At 45.4% G+C, this 22,676-nt stretch overlaps 1 protein-coding gene across 1 annotated transcript in view; it reads left to right on the top strand.

Moving 5' to 3' along the window:
• Positions 1–22,676, top strand: part of LOC119660280 (serine/threonine-protein kinase NIM1-like) — a 131,425-nt gene that overhangs the window by 59,256 nt on the left and 49,493 nt on the right. The window lies entirely within an intron of this gene.

Below are 22,676 nucleotides of genomic sequence, written 5' to 3'. Positions count from 1 at the left end.
CTGGTTTGGGAATGAACAACACCTTCACATCCCGCCATTTAATTGGAATATAAGCGTGTGCTAGGCATGCGCGATATATATTCCGAATATGTAGACCCATGGCATCCATTCCTTCTATTACTAGCGCAGGGATGATGCCATCCGGACCTGCAGACTTGTATCTATGGAACGTGTTAAATGCCCATTTCACTCGCTCCAGTGATACTACTTTGCATGCCAGATTCCAGTCTCTCGGTTGAGGGCTGTATGCACCTGTTGGCCCCGAGATTAGATTTTGGATGCTGCTGGAAACTACCATTATATTGAAAATATCTAAGCTCGTCTGTCAACAATTACTTTTCTGCTGGCACAGCATTTTTGGTACTCTAATGCGATATTCCAAGTAAACATTCTCCCAAGACATGTTGCATTTAAATTCAGCCACCCAGAAGCAAAAATGGCATAAACCGACAGATTGAAACGTCTATTATCGCGGGAAATTTCCATTGCCATCGTCTCTACCCTCTAACCACATTTCAATTCAAATAAAGATTTCATATTTACTTTGCAAAACCAGTCGGCGACATGCAGTCTGGTGTCGGCAAATCTTATTATACATATGAGATGAGATAAAATTTCTGCAAAAACACCCACCACCCACCCGCATGATTTGCAATGACACGCAAAAAGCATGTTGAGTAGTTTTTATTTGCTTATCTCATCTGTGAAGTGAACAAGTATAGTCACTTTGCTGGTAATGAGGCGTCATATCGGGATCCAGTCAATTTTACAATGTAACCATAGACGCAATTCCCAGATAAGAAAACTGGGCCCAATGGCCACATTCACCCGGCACGGCCATCTAACAAACTGCAACCCGATAACGTTCAAGTACGCAGATCTAAATTGGCTCAGCATGGCCTTATCGAGACCATGTGTTACTCAATAGATGCCGCGAATATGCACAATACATTTCAGATACTCTTATCTTACGGGAAGTGTATGTTTCAAAATTGTATCGTAATGCAAAATTTAGCAATAGCACTTCATCCATAAGCTGCGATAAGGGTCAGAAAGTCATGAAGTCACTGGCGACAAAGGTGGATTTTGGGGCTTGTTTTGTCGTAATGCTTTCAGCCGACGATTCTTGTATCGTCAACTGGTCCGAAGAAAAACTCTTGGGAAAATACCCCTTGGTAAAGCACTTAATTTGCTTAGCTCAGTCAATCGTCCTTAACAGCCTCACTAGGGAACACCAAAAAAGGCTTAAAGTAACAATTCTTTATTTAGAACATTCGCCCAATTGCAGTTTTTGTTGCTACGTAAGATATACGTGCGGAACCTTTTTTCTTGGAATGAGATATTGGTTTTACTGTTCATTGCCTACACATGAGCGCTCGACGTTTCCAAGGTAATACCATGGCGATGAGGACTGCTATGCCAAATCCTGATAAACTCAGCACGGTTTAGGGAACCGTCTCCCCCGTTAATTGGAAGAGATCTCGTTCTTCTATCTTTATTTGTTGATTCACCAATTCCTTTCGCATATATCACAGTTTTCTTCGCTATTTGCTAACTATCAATCTATACTACTGTATCACAATATTCCTAGACTTTTTGATTATTTTGTACTCAGGTGAAGGCGACCTTAGCCTCCGCGGACGTGACTAGAGTATGTCATTGAGACTGTTGCAAATGTCATTCTTGTCTTCTTGACGTTTGTCACTCCAGTCTCATGTCAGTCAGTCAGCTGGTTCTGCGGTCATTGAATGCAGCGAGGGAGGCGAATGACGCCTAGGTTCGCGTCTCCGATATGCTGCCACAACGGTATTGTGAAGTTGGTGATGGTGCATTTTTTCTGGTAGTTCTAGCCGCTGTTGCTTAATTTCGTTCGCTAGCCTTCGAATTTTTTTCTGTGTAAAGATTGACGCCCATTTTGTTAAAGTGAATTTTGACGAGCTGTGTTACGTATATGTTGATATCCATTAGTATTAACCTTGAATAGGAGACGTTCAAACTGCTGGAGTTGTCTTGATGTGTTTGTAGAGCTGTGTGCTCCTGCTTCGCGTTGCATCCTGGCTAAAGGGGCAAAATACCTGATCCTTTTATCGGTTAAATGATATTAGAGCCGTGACATACTATATTCAAAGGGGGTTCCTCGATCACGGCATAGATCCATTTGTTAGTTGTGGGGATCTCTATCCAGGCAGAATTGGTCATGATTGACAAGACTTCGTCCTCGAAACATCGTGGAACAACTTGATTTCAAACTTGTTTTCATTCCGCGATGATAAATGGGATGAGACTGGGCGCATAAGTAAAATGAGTTGTGTATTATATGCATTTCAAACGTTCGATGAACAGTGACCGCTAAGTAGTCACAGGATAGTCGCACCATTATAATTGTCTTCTTCAAGGCTGCTGGAATGTGAAATATCCTGGAGAGAGGAAATCCCTCCAAGCCGACTACCGGAATTTTGACTTAGAACATAGCGTGCTTAGCCGTTAGCAGACCGTCTGCTGAAATTGATAGAAAGCATCCGTTGCATTGTTGACTCCATGTACAACTTGTCCCAGATGCTCTTCAAGGACCTTGTACCGTTGGTCAACTGTTGCCTTTGAATACGAATCTTGGCAGCCGAAATCCCAAAAAACTCGTCTTGCACAGTTAGTCCTACATGCAAAATGTCCTTTAACGAGATATTCGCCGATGTTTTTGTCGAGGCGTCGAACACGACCCTTAATTTCAAACTGCTGCTCTCGGGTCGAAGTACGCAGTGATGTGCTATGAAATAATGAGGATGGGGTATATGATTCGGGTTGATATCCTTCATGTGACCGAGATTAAGGTACTCATTGCTGCTCAATGCTATATCCCTCGAGGTTCCAAGCTTCCTGACACTGTCGGAAAATGGCAGGCTTATAATGAATCGGCCGTTCTCTGTTCACATCGCTGTTCCGCTAATGTATGCGTGAAGGCTTTTGATGATAGATGTTCAGTTTGCCAAAATCACTCAATACTGCGCTCTAGTGGTTCGTCAAAACCATAGATGCTGCATATCACATGTCGAATTCCACCTTACAATGCCCAACTCTTTGCAGGCACATTGGCCTTGAATTACATACTGAATTTCTGCAAAAGTCTGTCTGACACGATGTTGACTTGATAGCCAGAATCTAAAATCGCTCGACAACTGACTGTAGTTCTATCCAGTCCCTTTACATTAACTAACGCTGTTCTGAGAAACACGTAACTATCTAATTTATCGGTGCTAACCGCAGCTACTGTAGCTTTCTCATGTGCTGCCCCCTTTAAATGCTTTCGGCTTGAGCTGTTTTTCTCAAGACCCTGCGTTAGACCGCTTCACGATGCTTCCTTCCGGGGGTTGAAATGAACCAGTGTTTTGTATTTTTTGGAACACTTCGTGCATACTCTCAAAGAGTAAGATTACGACAAATTACCACCCTTCAGACAATCGATGCAAAGCTTGTGTTTCCAAAGGTGCTAAAAGCGATCCGTGAGTGACAAAGTCATTGCACGCAAACAGTTGATGCGATTCTCTTGCACATTATGCAACTTTAACTAACGGTAGTGACTGACATTGCAGTCTTTGGTAATTTCTACTTGACGTCCTGGTATTCCTGGTATCCAGCGCTTCCAGTGACTGGAAATGAGTTTCTAGGAATTGTAAGAGTTCGGCCAGCGATTGCAACTGTTTTGGGTTTTGTAGCGACTGCTCATACAACGTGAGGGTAGTTTTATCCAATTTCTTCAACACGATATGCAGGGATAGTCCGCAGAAACACCAAGATTTTTCAGACCATGAAGACACACTTGTGTGATATCGTGGAGTGATTTTAGCGTTCCAGATGATTTTGTATCTGATGACTGCGATGGTTGGTCAAGAATTTTGTTGAGAAAAGCTGACCGTATTAGACTCATTTTCAGATGCCACATTTTTTCACATGGCGCATTGCTGCTTATCAACCATCTGGGTAAACAAATGGAAGAACTGCTGCTACTGTAAATAATCCCCTTACATTGTTGCTAGCAACGGACCAGTCTGTGGACAGTGAATCAATCGTATCTGCTATCACGACAATGGTGTGTTGAACTTGCTACCCTAGTTGAAGATAGGCATCAAAGCAGTAACAATTGTCTCCGTATCATCTGAAGCCTCCCAAATGGTGTTATGAACCTCTTCAACCTGATCTCCATAGCGCTGAATGGTTGTTCCCTGCAACTCGTAATATTGCCGGGATTGTTCCTGCAGGAGTGCATTTTGAAGCACTCGTTTCAATGCACCCATCACTGACTGCTGTCACCGGAGCTGTTTTTGAAGCCCAGCTTTATCGGGGGAGATAACTGCCAATTGTGGAGCAATCGTTTTGTGTTTCGGTTGACCCCGCAGCTTTTAAGAGAGTTTCCAATTGGTCTTCTATCACCAAAGGGGTCGTTAGTCGCCAAGAGAGCTCAACTTTGTCGCCAAGAAGTTCATCGAACTTTGTCCAATCCGTTTTCCTAGGATTCCGTCTTTTTATCACAGGCCGTTCACCTGAAATAGTCAGACTAAATTCTAAGTAACGGTGATCTGCGAGTGAGACTTCATCTAGCACATCTAGCACTCGCAAGTTTCTAATCAAATTTAACAACTTTGAAGTGCAGATCGTTAGGTCAATTACTTCACTTCTTCTTGGCCCCACGAACGTAGCGTACCCTACATTCGCGGTAATCAATGATAAAATCAAATAGCTTCACTCCTCTAGTATTCCATTTGCTTCCGTCCCAACAAATACGCTGAGCGTTCCCATCACAACCTCTTGAAAGTTCAACGTCACTTGATTCTGCATACACTACCAAATCCCTTAGTTCCTGCGTTGGCGGAGGGCACAAAGAATCATAGGGTAAGTAAACAGAGGCAACTATAATGTTTCTCCTCTTATCATTAACCTAGTATTGTAAGTTGACCGCAACAAAGTTCTGGGGACCGAATTGCCTTAGCATGGTTGCCTCTAACAAATTTGACGTCAGAACGAAGACCATTCGTCTCGAGGATCTTTCATCGAAGACGATCCTAGTCGTTTTGACTGATCGAATACCACAGACTCTGTTAAAACGAACCCACGGCTCTTGAACCAGAAATATATAAGGACAGTCCTGCAACTTTGTCAGTCTTGCCGCCAGTAGATAGGAAGAAGCTTTAACATGCCATAACTGCAGTCTAATATGAAAATCGCCGCTAAGTTCAGTGTGAAAGTGCCGCTTTCTTGCGTCCGATTTCTCTGAATATCGGCACACTTGGTGATGTGGCAACATTCATGTCCTCATTCCAAAGAAACTTCGTCGGCTTGAAACCCCTCCCAGGGTCACGGTGTCCGGGCTGCATGGGTCTGTTTCTACATACTGGTGTTAGACCAGTTGCGTCCATATTACCAGCTTCCCCTTCTTCTGTTTTTCGGGTTCAGGCGGAGGAGTAGGTTCTGACAGGCAAGCCTGTAGCGCTTCTCCTTTGCAGCTAAAGTTTACTTCTGCCGAGCCCGTATTTTAGAAGAGTTGGGCAACAGTGTCACCGACAGACCGACCATAGTTTGGTTCCCAGTTCCTCTCATTAAGGTAGTGATTATACTATCCTTTCTGGCTGACCGTGCCGTGGATACCGAGTGTAGGCTTTCCACTGAAGTGGAGGGACTTCCACAGATTTCTTCATGGGGAACATTGGTAAGGCCTTCAAAATCCATGCCTCAGACATGACCTGATTTCTCAAAGTCGCGGGAGGATTTAAAGTGTGCGACTTCTTACCAGTTGGAGAGTTACAATCCTTGGTCTCCATCTTCATGTGTTTTTGGACACCCTTAGTATAGTAGTATACTAACACAAGCTCCCCCACCAATCTCTCTATCAGATTGAGAACGAACTCTCGAAATGGTTTTATTCTTGCTCCCCGGTACACTTCAGTGTTGGGGCCGCACTTCATGGTTTTCCAATTGGAAGGACTCACATTTCCTCATAGTTCAAATACCCAAGACCTTGAGTCTTGCACGTTAACACCTGTAATGTGAGTGTGGCTTCTATGGACATTAGAAAATAGTCAAGTATGAATTGAGTTTCAGAATTTCAGGGCTTGTGGGTATGCCGGGCAAAATCATCTCAAACTGGTCTATTGGATCTTGGTTGTGGATCCATTTTTCCAGGATAAGCGCTTTCAGAGAATCCATAACTCCATAGGCTCATTGCCAGTTGGATAGCAGCGACTTGTCGTTGTTCGTTAGTTTGGGCCGAAGCGAGCGTTTTGACCAAGTTTCAGAAGGCCAACTTATTGCCTTGCGAATCTTGAAGAGCTGCGGCTCTAGAAAGAAAGTATTCCTAGCTGCTTGAGCGTAAGATACGCCTGGTTGGGCCAAGCTTTGTGATATCTGAGTCACCGACTGTTTGGCTCTCATAGCATCAACATTCTCTTTTGCTCTGCCAGCTTTCCTCCTGGCAACCATGTCCTTGTACGCCGGGCATCCACATTGGTTGGCAGGATGTCCGGTCTGGCCGTAAATTGGTTGGTGTTGTGGTTGAGTTTTGAGTTTTTGAGTCTTAGACATTCCCCTCGCACATGGGTTTTTGTGTACTTCACATACCTCTGCACTATGGAGCAACTGAGGGCGAAGTGCCCAAAGTTTTGACAATTGTATCACTGCATTTGATGGATAGGCTTGACTTTCTCAAGCGAAATTTTTTGGCGACTCAAAGGCTCCGATTGCGACTTCAACGGGAGCGTAGGGTTCTGGCTATGGTTCGGCACGATTTTGACCTTCAAGTGCGGTTGCTCTTAATTGAACTATCGCATTATATCAGCCGGGTCTGTCCCTCTGTGGAGACCGCGGTTTACCAAGGACTAAGTCATTAAGGCTGGTGGGATGCTAGTTATGGCGTGTAGCCCCTTTTCCCCTCCTCCCCTTTTCTTTAATAAGCACTTACATGACTAACACTGACCTTATCTTCGACGTTGATACCGACATTTTCCTTTCGAGACTGTAAATTGCAAGTACATAAACTGATGGACTCACAGATTTCCATGCAGGTATCCCCGGTTATTGATTTCTGTGAAATAACATTATTATTATTATTTCCGAGTTATCACAATCTCGGCAGATGTCGGATTTTACCTAATACTAGCACTAAGTGCCAAGCATTTAGGCTCGGACGATCCTACCTACTTAAAAACTAAAGGGGCACTGGTGGTGGTGGCCGGTGGTAGATCAGTGGGAGAATCCGTCGAGTACTCCAAGCAACATCTAGCACGTATGCAGAATGGTGTACTTCTGCATGGTTTGAACCAGACTGTGCGAAAGTCCCAGAACATCAAGGGAAGCCGTCAGGGATTTAGGTACAATACCTGTAGCTGACAATATTATGGGAACTACAACCACCCTCTCGAGACGCCAAATTTCTTTGATTTCACGAGCCAATGGCTCATAGCTCACCTTCTCCTCCACGTATTTCCGTTCAATGTTGCTATTATGGGGGATAGCAGCATCAATAATATACACGGAGCGACCCGTCTTGTCAACTAACAGTACCTCAGGCTTGTTGTGTGCGGTATGGCAATCAGTCAGAACTTGCCGGTCCCATACATGCTGTAAGCAGAACTATCAAGTACTGCTTGCGGCTCATATCGGTAAACCGGACATGTTCCCGTGATCAGCCCATGCTTATATGCAAGGTTTTGATGGATAACCTTACATACAGCATTATGCCTGGTGATGTATTGCACCGGTGCCATAACAGTACAGCCAGAAATGAGATGGTCCAACGTCTCTAACGCCGAACCACACATTCTGCACTGGTCGTTCTCCACCCGTTCTTTCATGATGAGCTTTTTATATGTTCGGGTGGCGACCACGCCATCCTGAATGGCACACATGAACCCTTCCGTCTCAGCAAAGAGCTCCCCAGCACACAGCCATCTGTTCGACAGATGCAAATCGACAAATGGCTGCCAAAGACAATTCACGTGTTTACCGTGCATTGCCTTCGACTTCCATTCATCGATCCGCTCTTGGCCCGACTTCACCCCACTCAGAGGATTGAAAGATCGATCCTTCAACTTAAGTGGAGTCAGTCCACAGTCTGCCTTACAGACAGCGCATGCAAGGGACTCACCTGCTCTTTGCTGTAAAAATAAGCGCGCAGCGAGTCGACTTGGCGATGATGTTGTGCCGCCACGTCAACCACGCCCCTACCTCCGATGTCACGAGGCAGGTTCATCCGCTCCACGGTAGACTTTGGGTGATGCATTCGGAATTTGGACAAAGTTGTCCGTATTCGCCGCTGGACGTTTTCCAGGTCGGTCGTCGTCCACGGCAATATTCCGAATGAATAAGCCAGTGAAGGGATAGCGAATACATTCAACGCGCTCATTTTATTCTTCCCCGAGAGATGCGATTTCAGCACCAGCTTTACACGTCGCAGGAATTCAGACAGCAGGGCTTCCTTCAGATCACCAACTCGAGCATGGGTTCCTTGCTGAATTCCTAGGTACTTGTAGAAGTCTGTCTCGGTCACAGCTTCGATGCGGAGGTCACCAATGCTATGTCCGGCATGCGGCTCGTGATGACCTTTGCGGATGGCTTAGATTCGACTCTTGTCTAATCCAAACTCCATCCGAATATCACGGCTGAACATGTCTATTATTCGCAACAGACTTCTAAGATGGTTGTCAGTACCAGCATACAGCTTGATGTCATCTATGTACATCAAGTGTGTCAGTTCGCACTTAGTACGTAGGCCATACTTTATTGCAAAACCATGCCCTCTAGCATCATTCAGTAGCCATGAAAGGGGGTTCAGTGCCATACGAAACCAAAGGGGACTCAACGAATCCCCCTGCAAGATGCCCCTCCGTATACGGATGGGCTCTGAGGTATTAGCACCCTCAGATGTACGGACTGATAAGGTGGTATGCCACCCTTCCATGACTGTCGCCAAAAACTTTATTAGTTTCGGATCAATGCGATACAGATGTAGGATGTCGATTTGCCAGGTGTGCGGAACGCTATCAAAAGCCTTGGCATAATCGATATGGCAACTGAAGAGGTTTCTTTGGCCTCTAGTTGCTTGTCCTACAACTACCGAGTCGATAATGAGTTGCTCTTTGCAACCCCTTGACCCAACTCGGCAGCCCTTCTGCTCCTCGGACAGAATGTTGTTGATCTCGAGGTGCGCATTGATCCTTCCACTAATAATGGACGTGATGAATTTGTAGAGGGTTGGTAAGCAATTGATCGGTCTTGTGTCTGCGGGGTCCTGCACCGTGTCCTTCTTAGGGATAAGGTAGGTAATCCCCGCAGTGAGGAAAGGTGGAAATTCCTCCTGCCGACTCATGACCTCATTTATACTGCGTGCCAACCGACTGTGTACGCTGGTAAATTTCTTATACCAGAAATTCTGCACCCGATCCAGACCTGGGCCCCTCCAGTTCTTCGAGATGTTTATGGCTCCTCGAACTTCCTCTTTGGTAACATCCGCAAAATTCATGGCAGGTGTATTGGCATGGCGGGTGCCTTCGGCGGTGATCCACTCAGCATGCTCAGCATGCTGGGCAGGTAACCCCCAAAGTCCACCCCAATACTCTTTCGCTTCCGTTACCGAGAACTGTATTGTCTGGGCGCTCTGTTGGGATTCGTTGAGAGATCTGAAAAAGCTCCGCTGGTTCCTCGCGTATGTTGCAGGACACGTCTGGAATAACTTTCGCCATACCGTCGTAACCGACAGCATATGACAGAAAGTTTCTGTTTTAGTGTGTCCAGAATTTCAACAACGGGTGTCTGACAGGGGATGGCATAGTTCCGGTAAACCCTCTTCACTTTGTTTCTCACTCGTCGGCTGGCACTGCCAGTGCTGATCTGAATCAGTCTAGCAATGTCCTGCCTTAGTGAGTCCCGCCGACGTTCCAGACGAATTTTCCATGGTGGATCTCTTTTGTCACTCAAACCAATAACGCGAAAGCGAATCTTCTGACCGTGCAATCTGATAGCCGCAACTGCACCACAATACACAAGTGATTGTAGTTGCAGCAGCGACATATTAGCACACAGTCGAGATGCAATCTCATCATTGATTTGAGATAGAATTCCCGGAGTTGCTGGAGATGCATAGATCCTGGGAATACCTGGTCTATGCGAAGGATCCATATCCGAGAATTCTATACACACTCTTTGGAATTCGTCCCGAACCTCAGTGGAAACCTCAGCTGGACGCTGGAGAAGAGTGCTTCGGCGAGCACTGAAACTGTTACCTGCACTGCGGCGTGGTGTTGTTGATGCCGCCGCCTCTGCCCCCATCGACTCTCGGTCACCAGTTTCTCCGATGACTTTAAGTCAAACACGCTCCCTGATGGTGGCCGGGATTGTGTCGCTGCGAGTAATAAAGCGGTACTGGTCTGCGACTCGCTGCACAGTCACGTGCGCGAATTGCGGGAAACGCTCGACGAATCTCTGGTGCAACAAGGGGCGGTAAGATGTTGTACCCGCCCCCGCCGTTATTTCGTAGTAGGAGCGGATGATGAAGAGGTTCATTTCTTCAGTCCATTTCAACCGCTTCCTACGCGAACCTGCTGAAGTGGTCGCCACAGATTGTGGCGAAACAGCTGCAGCAGGCGGAGCTATGCTCCTGGTCGTCGTGGCGCCTAGACGTCGAACCGCCCCACGACTAGCGGTTTCGACGCCTTGCTGTCCATTACGAGAGCCCGACCCAGTTACCAAGTCAGACGACTCCCGCCGGTTATCCGTACCGGACCTTAAATTTCTCCTTCTTCTCATTGTTGGTGGTGAATTTTATCACTAGCTGCCAGGTGTTGAGATAACTTGCTTAGTGAGTAATCTGCAAGACTGCAAAGTTCCTGCACTTTCCTCACCCTGAGACGCTGCGGTGGCGTACAGCCATTCAGACTGAAGCTATCCATCCCTCCTCCTTTCACAACCGAGCTTGGGACCGGCTTCGGCTTGTTAAGGGAAAGTCACACCGCATCCTTGAAGAACTATTGTGCCCCTTTTACTGGTTATAGTGTACCTATTGATCATAGTATCTCAAGCAGGCCTGTAAGGCCTGTTAGAAACTTTAGTATATTCCCCACTTCCAGATGTTTCCGCTTTGCATCTGGTTGTTCTCCCAGATGTCTCGACCTACTTTGCACAAGTGCCGGACACTGTCCCAGGACATGTATAGAGGTTTCGTCCTCCTCCTCACAAAACCTGCAGACAGTGTCCGTAGATATCCCTAGCTTCCCTAGGTGATAGTTCAGCCGACAATGACCAGTGAGAATTCCCACTATGATTCTGAGGTTCTTTTTGGTGAGGTTTAAGCAATCCTTTGTGTATCCTTTTCGTATCCCCCAATAAGCACCCTGGACTGCTCCATCCCTGGTAGGCCCGCCCAATATAGTTCCTTCAACCGTTTCTCTTCATTTCTTAGATTCATAGCCTTGAAACCGTTTCCGATTCCACAGAAGGGTTCTGGCCCGTATGAAATAACATTAGAGCCGTGGAGTTCAACAATGGATTCGAGAACATGCAAGATATCGAGCCTTTTGTTGCATAGTTCCTTTTCGTAATTTGTGAATTCTATTAAGGACCCTCCGAAACTACCACATAATCTGCACCACCGACGAAACCTCCAAAATTTCAAAGACACAAAAAACCTTGATGGAAACTGCTCATTCCTCAACTGACCCCAGCCACATTCTGCAAATGAAATACATCCCCGAGCGCTGTCATGCCTTCGACTAAGAAGGATTCACTGGCCCAGCACAATCAAAACAACGTACTCCATCATGCTGAACAAATGGAACCAAAACAATTCCTTGGACTTTTATAATTCATATTTCAGGAATCTATTTCAGAATTCCTGAGCTATTTCTCTCCCTTCATTTGACCCGAGACCAAATATCATTACAAACTCCACTAATAAGACTTTATGCATGGCATTATTTGTGCATTCGCCCCTACCCCCAGGAACTCTTCCGTCGTCCGGACTTCAATTTCAATGCAAAATTATTGTTTTTGTTGGCTTCAGGACTGCTCCCGTTCTATTCCTTGCCATCCCAGCAGCCACAAACTTTCTTTCTCTCAAGTTTTAATGGAAATAGTTTCGCAAACATCTATTTCATCTTTGGGAACTTCTAAATATTTCAACAAAAGTTTTTCAGTCTCATTCGCCAGAATAAATGATGATTGCATGTATCATTATGGCGAAGATGTTTTTATAATTCATCTTTTTCGGGAGGAAGGATGCGTCCGGGGCTGAGTTGCGGAACGAGCATTTTCACGGTCCTCGAATGCCTTGTGCTATCCGTAATTCGTCTAATTATTACTATCAACTTGTCAACTTAAGAGACGTAAATTATCTCTGACATATCGCATTACACCCTCCTCTAAAGCGTTTTATGTACGAATGTATCTTATCTTAACGTATTCATTAATTCAATTGAATGTTCCCATTTAGTGAGCCGCGGTACCGACGTGAAGTGCATGCGGATTGCAATTGCACAGTAAAACTGCACTTATCCACGACGCAATGCACTCGTACAAACGAAATAGTTGTAAATAGGGAGTTTCCATGGCACATAAATGTTTTTCCTACCATTAACCACGAGGCATGTTAATTTACTCACGGAGGGTGGGGTTGCTGTTTTACGCGAAAATTTAATTAAAATGGCAAAAGGATGCTGGAAGTCCATTTATCGGCGAATATATTGATGAAATCTCTTTAGACCGGAAATTTAAATGAGTGCATCTTAATGCATCCTTTATAAAGGAATCTGTACTGCATCACAAAAGAATTCAATAATGAGCCTTTAAGCTTTTGAAAAGAGAATCACAGAAGTCTGCAATTAATAGCTGCCCCAATAAATCCTTTGGATCTTTGTGAATGTGTTAATGTTAATACCAAAGCGACACTAGCTTCAAAAACATAAAAAGATTCACAAGTTGGACAGTACAGCTATGAAAAGCCAGAAAATCCCATCAGCTGAAAGACACTTCTGCAACACTAACATTGACATGGTATCATCCAAGGATAGAGAAGCTGTCAAACCAGGCAGCGAAGCGAAGCTCAACAGAGAACATCAATGGTTAATACACGCTCACACGCTAGAAAGAAAGAGGCCTTCGTGTGTCGCAGGGATCAAATAATCCCTACTCTAACAAAAGTATCACCTGGGATCGGAAGAACCCCTTAAATGGAAAGTACGCAGCAGTGGAGATAAGTCTACAAAAGAAAAATGCTCCCAAGGTAGGAACCACGCAGTACATTCACAAAACGCATTACCTTTAATCAGATAGGCCACGTCCTCATCACCAAAAGATGGTCATCCAGCATCTTTGATGTGAGATAATATCAAGGAGTAAACTGCGACTCCATCCAAAACATGGTAAGAGCGTTAACAGTTGCCGAATCACAAAGATCCGCGGAATGTTGGGCCCCGCAAGAGTTCGCCATCGCACTCCCAACTAAACATCCCGTCGTCAAAGAACTAGCATGGAACCGTTTGTCACATTCATCGGGTCAACTTGACAATCGATATGGGACGAAGAGTCAGGACCCTCCTTCTGGTCAAAATGGCTACTTGGATTTTTTCCTGTGTAAAGCTGAAACCGTCCATTTACCCGTCGCAAGTCTACTTTGCACCTCCTCAACAGTGCACCCTGCAACAAGTGCCGCAACATCATAAGACGGGACTCTCGTGGCATGTGGAATCTTAGTAGACTATCGAAAGAAGCACTCCAGAGGTTGGGACCTTTTTTTTGAGGAGGTGGAAATCTTCAAAAGACACTGATCTGCACACACTAGTGTATGGGATCTTTACCCTTTAAAATCACCCCGACTCACTCCCTGCCTGGCGGAAGCCACCGTGATATATTACATCGCAGGGCGGACTCAGCTCACGTTAGCTTGGTCAGCGAAAACCACCACCGGACGGGGAAGATTAAGCACATCGTTGTACATGATGTTCCACAGTAATGGACGCGGGTCATCCGCAGAAACAACGTACTCCTGGAGTCCGTCATCGTTGCCATATCAGAGCATCCTTCCAGGTAAATAACTATCGATGATAGCGCGGGAATACCATTTCTCAGATTTGTACATGGTCTGCTTTGAACAACCCTGCAATTATTGAAGTTTATTTGAATAAACCTCGTGTTCTCATTGCAGTTAACGCCTTCCCAAATTCCGGTCATTTACCACTTCCAGCAATATGCCGGTTAGGATAACAGGATGTCCCCTTCGCACAATAGGCTTTTATTGTTATATTGCAATACAATGACAATATGGCCTTTCTCCCCACACCTTCTGCATCGATCCGATCAATCAATGTCGTTGGTACATGTCTTCGCGAAGTGCCTAAACATGAGGTATTTAAAGCACCTCTTTATTGAAGTTTGTTCTCTTAAACGGCAGACTACCCATCCAATCCGAACTTTCCCGGAGGCCAACAACTTCTGTGGCTTTTCGTAAACCCACAATAGACTCCTCTACAAGTTCTTCCAATTTGAACTGCTCCTTCAAAGCAGGACAAATTTCTCTTTTCGTTTTTAACTTGAGTGCGAAGGTCATCAGTTTTGCCTGTGCTGAATCTTTTTAGCTCGAACATGAGATCCCCTCTCTCTCTTCGGATTCTGCTCACATTTACGCTCAGATCTTTTAGGTCGGGATCAGCTTTGACCTTTTTGAGTATCTCCCTTTATAAGGGAAGCTGAACTGCCTCACAAAAGGATTCAGTAATGAGCCTTTATGGCTTTGGGAAAGGGAATCACACAATTCCAAAATTAATAGCTAATAAATCCATCCGAAGAATGCACCAGGCTTACAAATCCAGGTTACCATGCGAACCGTACCTATAGGGCACTTTGCAGCTGGAATAACTGCTTTGCCATTAACTGGCACCTCGGGAGAAGTTATACCTCTACAATACTGATGTCCAAGTAACAACAACTGGGCGCACCAAACTGTTCTGTCAGCAGTAGCGCAAGAAACGTAAGACCAACACATCTGCGGTGAACAATCCTTTATTGTGCAGGGGCATCAGGGCCTACATTCACACGTCCCGTGGAGATTAGGACTGTTGTGCCGAGAGATGATCAAATCAACGTGAGTGGTGTCAATGAAGCTGGTCCCTCCCATAGGAATACGGACACGAAGGCGGGATGGAAGAAGACGTATGCGCAACCTGCAGTATCAGTTGCGACTGCTGCCGCGGGAGTCTCCCCCAAGGACGGCAAAATGTCAGAGGGACAATTTACCGTTTTCCAGTAATGCCTGTGGAAAAAATGCTGGAGGCCGGAACAAAGCCAAGATTTAACGATCAAAGTTTTCGCAATGGGCTTCTCCATTTTGCTTGCACTGCTGAGGCTGCCTTAAAGTGGCTCTAGCAGGTTATCCGGGCTTTACGCAGATAATGTTTTGCTAGCATCTGATAGCGAAAATGATCGCGAGCAACTTGTCCAAAAATGGAATGATCGCCTCGTGGAACACGGTCTCAGATTGAATCTAAACAAAACTGAATTTTTGACGACCGATCCCCATGAAACAGGCACAATCACTGTCAGCGGCAGTGATCTGCCCAGAACTGAGCGATTTAAATACCTCCGGTCAACGCTATCAGCTAATGGAGGTCTACGTTATTAAATTGCTTCACGCATTAATGCAACTTATATGACGTGGCATTCCACAACTGGTGTTCTTTGTGATCCACGTATCAACGAACGCTTCAAATCTAAAATTTACCGCAATGTCGTTCGTCCAGTCGCTCTCTATGGTCCTGAGTGTTGGCCGACTATAAAAGACAATAGACGGCGTCTTGCGGTAATGGAGACGAAGATGTTCCGTTTGACTAGTGGTATAACACATCATGATCACATTCGAAATGAGGATATCTGCGATCGTTATGGGGTTGCACTGATCTTGGAAAAATTGCGAGAGAGGCGTCTTCGATGGTATGGTCATGCAATTCTTGCTGACAAGAATTCACTTGCCAAGATTGGTCTGAACATCGAAGTCAATGGTAAACGACCAAAAGGCAGGCGGCCGAAACAACGGTGGGATGATACGCTGGATGGGGATTGAAAAGCCTCGATATTGCAACCAGATCAGGCATTCGATAGAGCTAAATGGCGAAATCGATCACGACGAGCCGACCCTGCTTGTGAACGGGACAAAGGCTGAAGAGAAAGAAGAAGGTCGCCCCAAGTTCACTATTGTGAACACAAAGCCGCGCAGGACAAAACATGTCGGATATTAATTACCGATCCCTCGAAGAAAGGTAGAGGATATCATCCGCATGTTGGGTGGACAAAACCCGGCTATGAACTTCGGACACTGGATGGTAAAGTTCATGAATGCCAAGAAGGACAAATCTACAAAGGTGGAGGGTTTCAGCTTGGCATTGAAATTGGACCAAAAGAGTCTGATTGTGCTCCGGGAAAGTCACCATATGGGGCTCCATTTTTCCCAGATAGATTGAAATTCAATCATATCAGGAAACTGTAGAGCATCATCTTCATTTTGAGAACGAAGAACAATGATGGTCTTCAACTCACACACTCACGCAAATTGCAGCATCTTCGGTGCGCTTTCCAACAATGGAACTGCGCACAGAAAATGGTGCATACCGTGGCGAAACCTTCGTATGGAGGTTCGCACTGGTGAAGGGGCTACAGAGTGAATCCTACCTGCTAGTAACTTCTCCTACACCATTGACAGAACAGGCGGAAGAAAGAGAAACCATAGGGGGGAACGGAACTGAATTGATGCCAAGACACCGAAACCAGTAAAGCTGTTAACTCGAAAAGAGACGAATGCTCCCCGAGATTGGAACCTTTTTTTAAACCTTCTTTTATGCAAGAGCAGCTATTCTCAGAGAAATCAAACACGAGGGCATCGGGTCCCTGGCGGCACGGTGTGGGGGAAACCCTATAACACGCGGGCTGCGGCATACGCTTCTAACACTTTCCATTACACATTAGACTAAGTTTATGTCGAAACATGCCAAAGCGTCCTCCTGTCTGCTAGAAGCGAGGCTGGCAAAGTTTCAGGACTACCCCCACATTTTTCTGACGCAAGAGCCGTGGGTTCGGTGTAATAGATTCTGCGCCAGTGGATCAGTAAAGGGGACTAGGATCTCCTACGATGAAAGATCCATAAGATTGAGAACTTGTGTCCTGATGTCAAGATGGTTAGACGCAGCCACGCCGAGACAGTTCTGCTCCCAGGACTTAGTTACCGTCATCATACAATAACAGATTAATATCGAGAGGAAAAGCATCATAGTTGCCTCCGGTTAACTACCCTATGATTCTTTGAATCCTCCACCAACGCAAGAACTATGGGATCTGGTAGCATATACAGAAACAAATTATCTCGAACGATTAATAGGTTGCGATGTAAACGCTCAACATAGTTGTTGGGGCAGTAGTAAATGCAATCCAAGAGGAGAGAAGCTATTTGATTTCATCACTTCAGCTGATCTCATGACTACGCCCCTACATTCGTGCATCCGAGAAGAAGTAAAGTAATTGACCTAACAATCTGCACTCCAAAAGTGTATTTTTTCATCCTTTGTCCAAAATTCAGGGAAGAAAAGAGGAACCTAGAGGAAACTTTAGGGAAGTTGCTAGTACCAGAAAATCTGTACTTCAAAAGTGTTAGAGTTAATTCCATACTGGCGGGTGTTAGAAGAAGTCTCACTGTCGGATTACCGATACCTAGAATTCAACCTTACTATTGTGGACGAACAGTCTGCAATACAAAGACGGAATCCAAGGCAAACTGATTGGACCAAGGTCAACGACCTTTTTGGCAATAAAGTACAACTCCCTTGACATCAAAGGACTCCTTTGGCGCTTGAAGATGAAGTCAAAACTGTGAATTGCACACTTTTAGGGTGCTATGAAGAGGCTTATCCTATTTCCCGAGGCCAAAGTGGTAAACTGGTTCCTTGGTGGACCCACGAACTGTTAAAGCAATAAGAACGAAACTTCCGGAAATCAGAACGTGAATATAAGAGGCTCGTTAGGTGTTCGAAACAAGATTCCTTTACATGCTACTGTCAGGAACTGGAAGGCGAAAAAGAGACTTCAAGGCTCTGTAGAATTCTTAAAAGGGATAAGTCAGCCAAATTGGATTCTCTGAGAAAACCCCATGGTAGTTTTATGTGCTTCAGACTGGAATCATTACAGACCCTCCTAGGTTAAGGTAACCTTCATACCGAAACCTAGGAAAGATGACTATTTTAATCCAAACAACTTTAGACAGATCAGCTTGACTTCATTCTTACGGAAAAGTTTGGAAAGACTGGTTGAGCATCACATTCGTGGAAACACACTTAAGTCGCACCCACTTAATGAAAACCAAGACGCTTACCAGCTTGGAAAGTCCTATGAGTCTGCTCTTCATTCTTTGATTACAAAGATAGAAGATGCAAATTTGAATGGTGAGTACGCGATGCGGGTGCTCGTGGACATTGAAGGGGCATTTGACTGTGCGCCATTTCAAAAACATTGTGATGCCGCCAGAGCACATGGTGTTGAAGATGGTAAGTGGATGCATGCTATGTTAATGCAGAGGTTGCTGTGCGCTGAGGTGGGTATCGATCGCTATCTAACAGCAAAAGCAAAGAAAGTCTGCCCCGAAGGAGGTATTATTCACAAAAAGGAGAAAACTGGATGGACTTTGCCTCCCAGAGATGAAGGGTACAACCCTTCAATTCTCCGAAGGAGTGAAATATCTGGAAGCTGTGCAGACGGACATTTGCCTCGGCATGGGGACTTAGGCCTCATGTGGTAATGTATAATAGATATACTTTGGTATTATTAAGTAGATGTTCGCTTATACATCCGTAGGGTGGTCAATTAAGGTGAGGCCAAAAAGTTTTCACCAGCCGGACTGCAAAGAACTATGTGTGTTACCGGTGCCAGGAGCACGACATCCGGCGCAGCCCTGAATGCATTACCCAATTTGCAGCCCCTGGATATATTTAATCAAACCACAGCAATGGAAGCAGCTCATAAACTAATTCGATTAGGTGTATGGGGAAACAACGGACGTGGGGGACACAGAACATTGGAAGAGTTATTGAGAATACTGAATCCAGTTCTCACAATACCTTCCGGTTTGCAGCTCCCCATACATCGGTTTAGTAGTAGATATGAAGTTACCCCAAAGCGTAGAGAGAACTGGGATTTCTTTTTCTTCAGCCTATGTCCCGTTCACAAGCGGAATCGGCTCGTCGTGATCGGTTTCGCTATTTGGTTCTATCAAATGCCTGATCTGGATGCAATTTCGAGGCTTTTAAATCCCCATCCAGTGTATCAAGCCACCGTTGTTTCGGCCTGCCTTTTGGTCGTTTACCATCGACTTCGATGTTCAGACCAATCTTGGCAAATGAATTCTCGTTGGCACGAATTGCGTGACCATACCATCGAAGACGCCTCTCTCGCAACTTTTCCACGATCGGTGCAACCCCATAACGATCGCGGATATCCTCATTTCGAATGTGATCATGATGTGTCACGCCACTAGTCCTACGGAACATCTTCGTTTCCATTACCGCAAGACGCCGTTCATTACTTTTATGGTCGGCCAACACTTAGCACCATAGAGGGCGACAGGACGGACGACATTGCGATAAATTTTAGATTTGAGACGTTAGTTGATATGTCGATCACAAAGAACACATCAACGTTCCGGCACCCAGGCTTTAAAGGAAGCAATTCCGATGTAATTTTCTTGTCGGATCACTGGTGTTGTCGATGTACGAGTAGCGATTTTGCGTTCAAAGTGGTTGACGCTATTTCTGGGTGTGCACCAGCCGAACACTCCTCGTGTACGTGGAACGCTACGAGATCGAACACTCTACGAGCCGGTGGAGCCGAGCTTAATTGCCTTTTTGGCGCTGCAAATGGCACCATTGTAGATTCAGTTATGAACCTGATAACAGCAGCCAGCGGAGTTTCCATGCCTAGGAGGCATCGAAACATGATTAAACTTCTATGTATTGGTCGATGGCGCACATTGCCGAGCCCTGGTAGACCGAAAAATGGCATGTAATACAATAACAGAGCCACAAGAAGACTCCACAGCGCGTTAAGCAGGAGAAAAGCTCACTGCTAGATCCAGTTGAGCAGGTGAATGGGGATCCGCGGGGACTGAGTTATAAACCGTTAACTCGAAAAATTGTAGCTCTGTAGACCCCTTGTCCACTTAGGACTAAACAGATGGACCGTATTGTACAGGCACTACCCCTGCGCATCTCATACAAGTTGACGATAGCGGCTGGTTGGAAAGTGGTGAGGCTTGTGCTGATCAGTAGAGGGAAAGGCGACCCTGACCGGAGAAATTCGTTGAAGCGATACGAGCTGCCGGATATTAACGAAACGATTAAATGAGTGGCGATTCTTCGAACGAAACGAGACAAAAGGTGGAAGCACTGCCCGGTACATTGGCAACTTAGGTATGTGGTTGAATCGAAAGCATGGTGAGATTAATTATTTCCTTACCCAGCTCCTAAGTGGGTCCGAAACTTTTCAGTCTTGTCTGCACAAGATTGGGTACGCTGAACTAGCCCAAAGTAATGTGACAAACGGTTCCAGGCTAATTCTATGATGGCGGATAGGTGTTTAGATGGAAGTTCGTGGGGTAGCGTTGCGGGATTTCAACACTTTGTAAGTCAAGGCATTTACCGACCGTCAACCCCCACCCCCCCATAAGCGTACTTCAATGGACCAACTCACACTTAGGGAATACTTTGAATTCAGAAGGGAGCTATATTAGGATTTATTAACGCGGGAGGCTCCTACCGCTTTTCTGGAAGTTCCTTGAAAAGTTGATACTTTCCCTCCGTAAGTTTTATTGACCTAAGCCAATTTTGAACGTATTGGGTGGGGACGTTATGGAGGGGGATTCTGGGAGCAGAACTATGGCATCTCAAAGTTGGGTGTTTCTTTTCAACCTTATTGCCAGAAGAGGAGACAATGGGGAGAGAACACAGAAGAAGAAGAGTAAAGTCCCCCCTCTCTGACTCTACTGTAGAACTACGACGGTCACGCCCGGCTCTTAAAAAGTTATATCTCTTCAAAATGGAGTTACTTTGGAGTCAAAACAACAGGGTTTGATTTTTAACTCCCCTCGTTGAAGAAATAGAAGAGTATAGCGAGGGTGGAGGCTTTGCTGATGAGCCCCCTTGTGGATTCAGAAAATGGGGGAGTGCCATCCCTCCCAACCTCCTTACAAACCTCCTTACAAACGGCCGCGATAACTTAATTGCCAATAAGCTTATCAACGCTGTAGACATAGCCCCCTTTGTGCACTTCTTGAAGAAGAGTGGTCCGCGAACTTTCGGCAGGCTAGAAAAGATAACCCCTCCTGCCCCTTTTGGGGGAAGGGGGCGCCATAACATTTTAAGGATGAATGACCGCCCGATTTTGGAAAGGGTTTGAAGAAAAAGGAGCTCCTGCTTATCCCTCCCTTCTTCCCTCATGGTGGCTGTGCTCGAAACTTAACCTTACGGTTTGACATCCAAATGGCCCCATTGTGAGCGGCCATAGCTTTTTAAGCAAGTAACCGCCCCAATTGCTCAGTGAGGTTAAAAACGGAACCTTCCTTTCCCCGCCTCCTGACTTTGCAGGAGTACAAGGCATGGTTAAATATTGAACCTTTATCGCATCAGTATAGCTTAAGAGAGATTAATTGAATTAAACCAAGAAACCTGGACTAAGCTACGAATGCAGGCTTGGGTTTATACGTAATTCACAGAGCTCCGACCTCATCTAATTATTATTACTTAAAGGTCTCTTAAATTTCTATTCACCCAGTCGTTACCATGACGACAACCGGCAACCCCATTTCCCATAACCACCTGAAGAGGGACTCAAAGAAAAAGCCCTTTTGCAATTTAGCAATTGCTCGACTTCACACAGGTGCCTTGTTTTATTTGGTTTGTGTGCATAAAGAAGCGCATTGCACTTTTTCTGAAAATCATTTCCCATGTCGGAACCATGTCGTCATCATCAGAGTCTCGAGACCAACATCGTCGCCGCTGTCGACAGTGATGTGTGTTTTATATTAGTAGGTTCGCTTTTCAAAGGAAAACCTGCTAATTCGCCAGGAAGCCTCCCCTGAACCGCACCACGAGGTGCATTCGCGGCTGTAATTAGTAGAAAAGAACGAGGCTTTCATCCGCACACAGAGCAATGCCTGCAAGAGTAACGTAAAATGCGAAATTTATAAAATGTCTAGCGATTAAATCTGACGGCATAATGGGCGTGATAGAAAAGTTAAATATAGTGGAATTGCGATTATATGCCATCTTCTGTGACTGGATCGTCAATTAGGGCCGGCGATGCACTTCTATTTGAACGGCTAAATGCACCAGTGCAGGCTCTCACGGTGCCGTACCGTATCTCAAAGAGTTGCTGCGGTGAACGTATGTTTGGGGGAAAATTGAAAATTGCATATGCTCCTGACAGCAACAGTAAAGGAACTTCAGGCCACGGCACATGAATTAGAGAAAATTACACGAGAGGAAGGGACTCCGTCAAGACTGCTTGGAAGGTACGAATTTTCATGATGACACGTTGCTTTCGGGGAAGTATTATACAATGTTGAGTGGCAGAAATACATGCTTTCCAACGACCCCTGAGAAAACTGCACGCAG

This window comes from Hermetia illucens, chromosome 1 (genome assembly GCF_905115235.1).
Source record: "Hermetia illucens chromosome 1, iHerIll2.2.curated.20191125, whole genome shotgun sequence".
NCBI classification, from domain to species: domain Eukaryota; kingdom Metazoa; phylum Arthropoda; class Insecta; order Diptera; family Stratiomyidae; genus Hermetia; species Hermetia illucens.
This window is presented reverse-complemented; position numbering and strand designations above follow the sequence as displayed.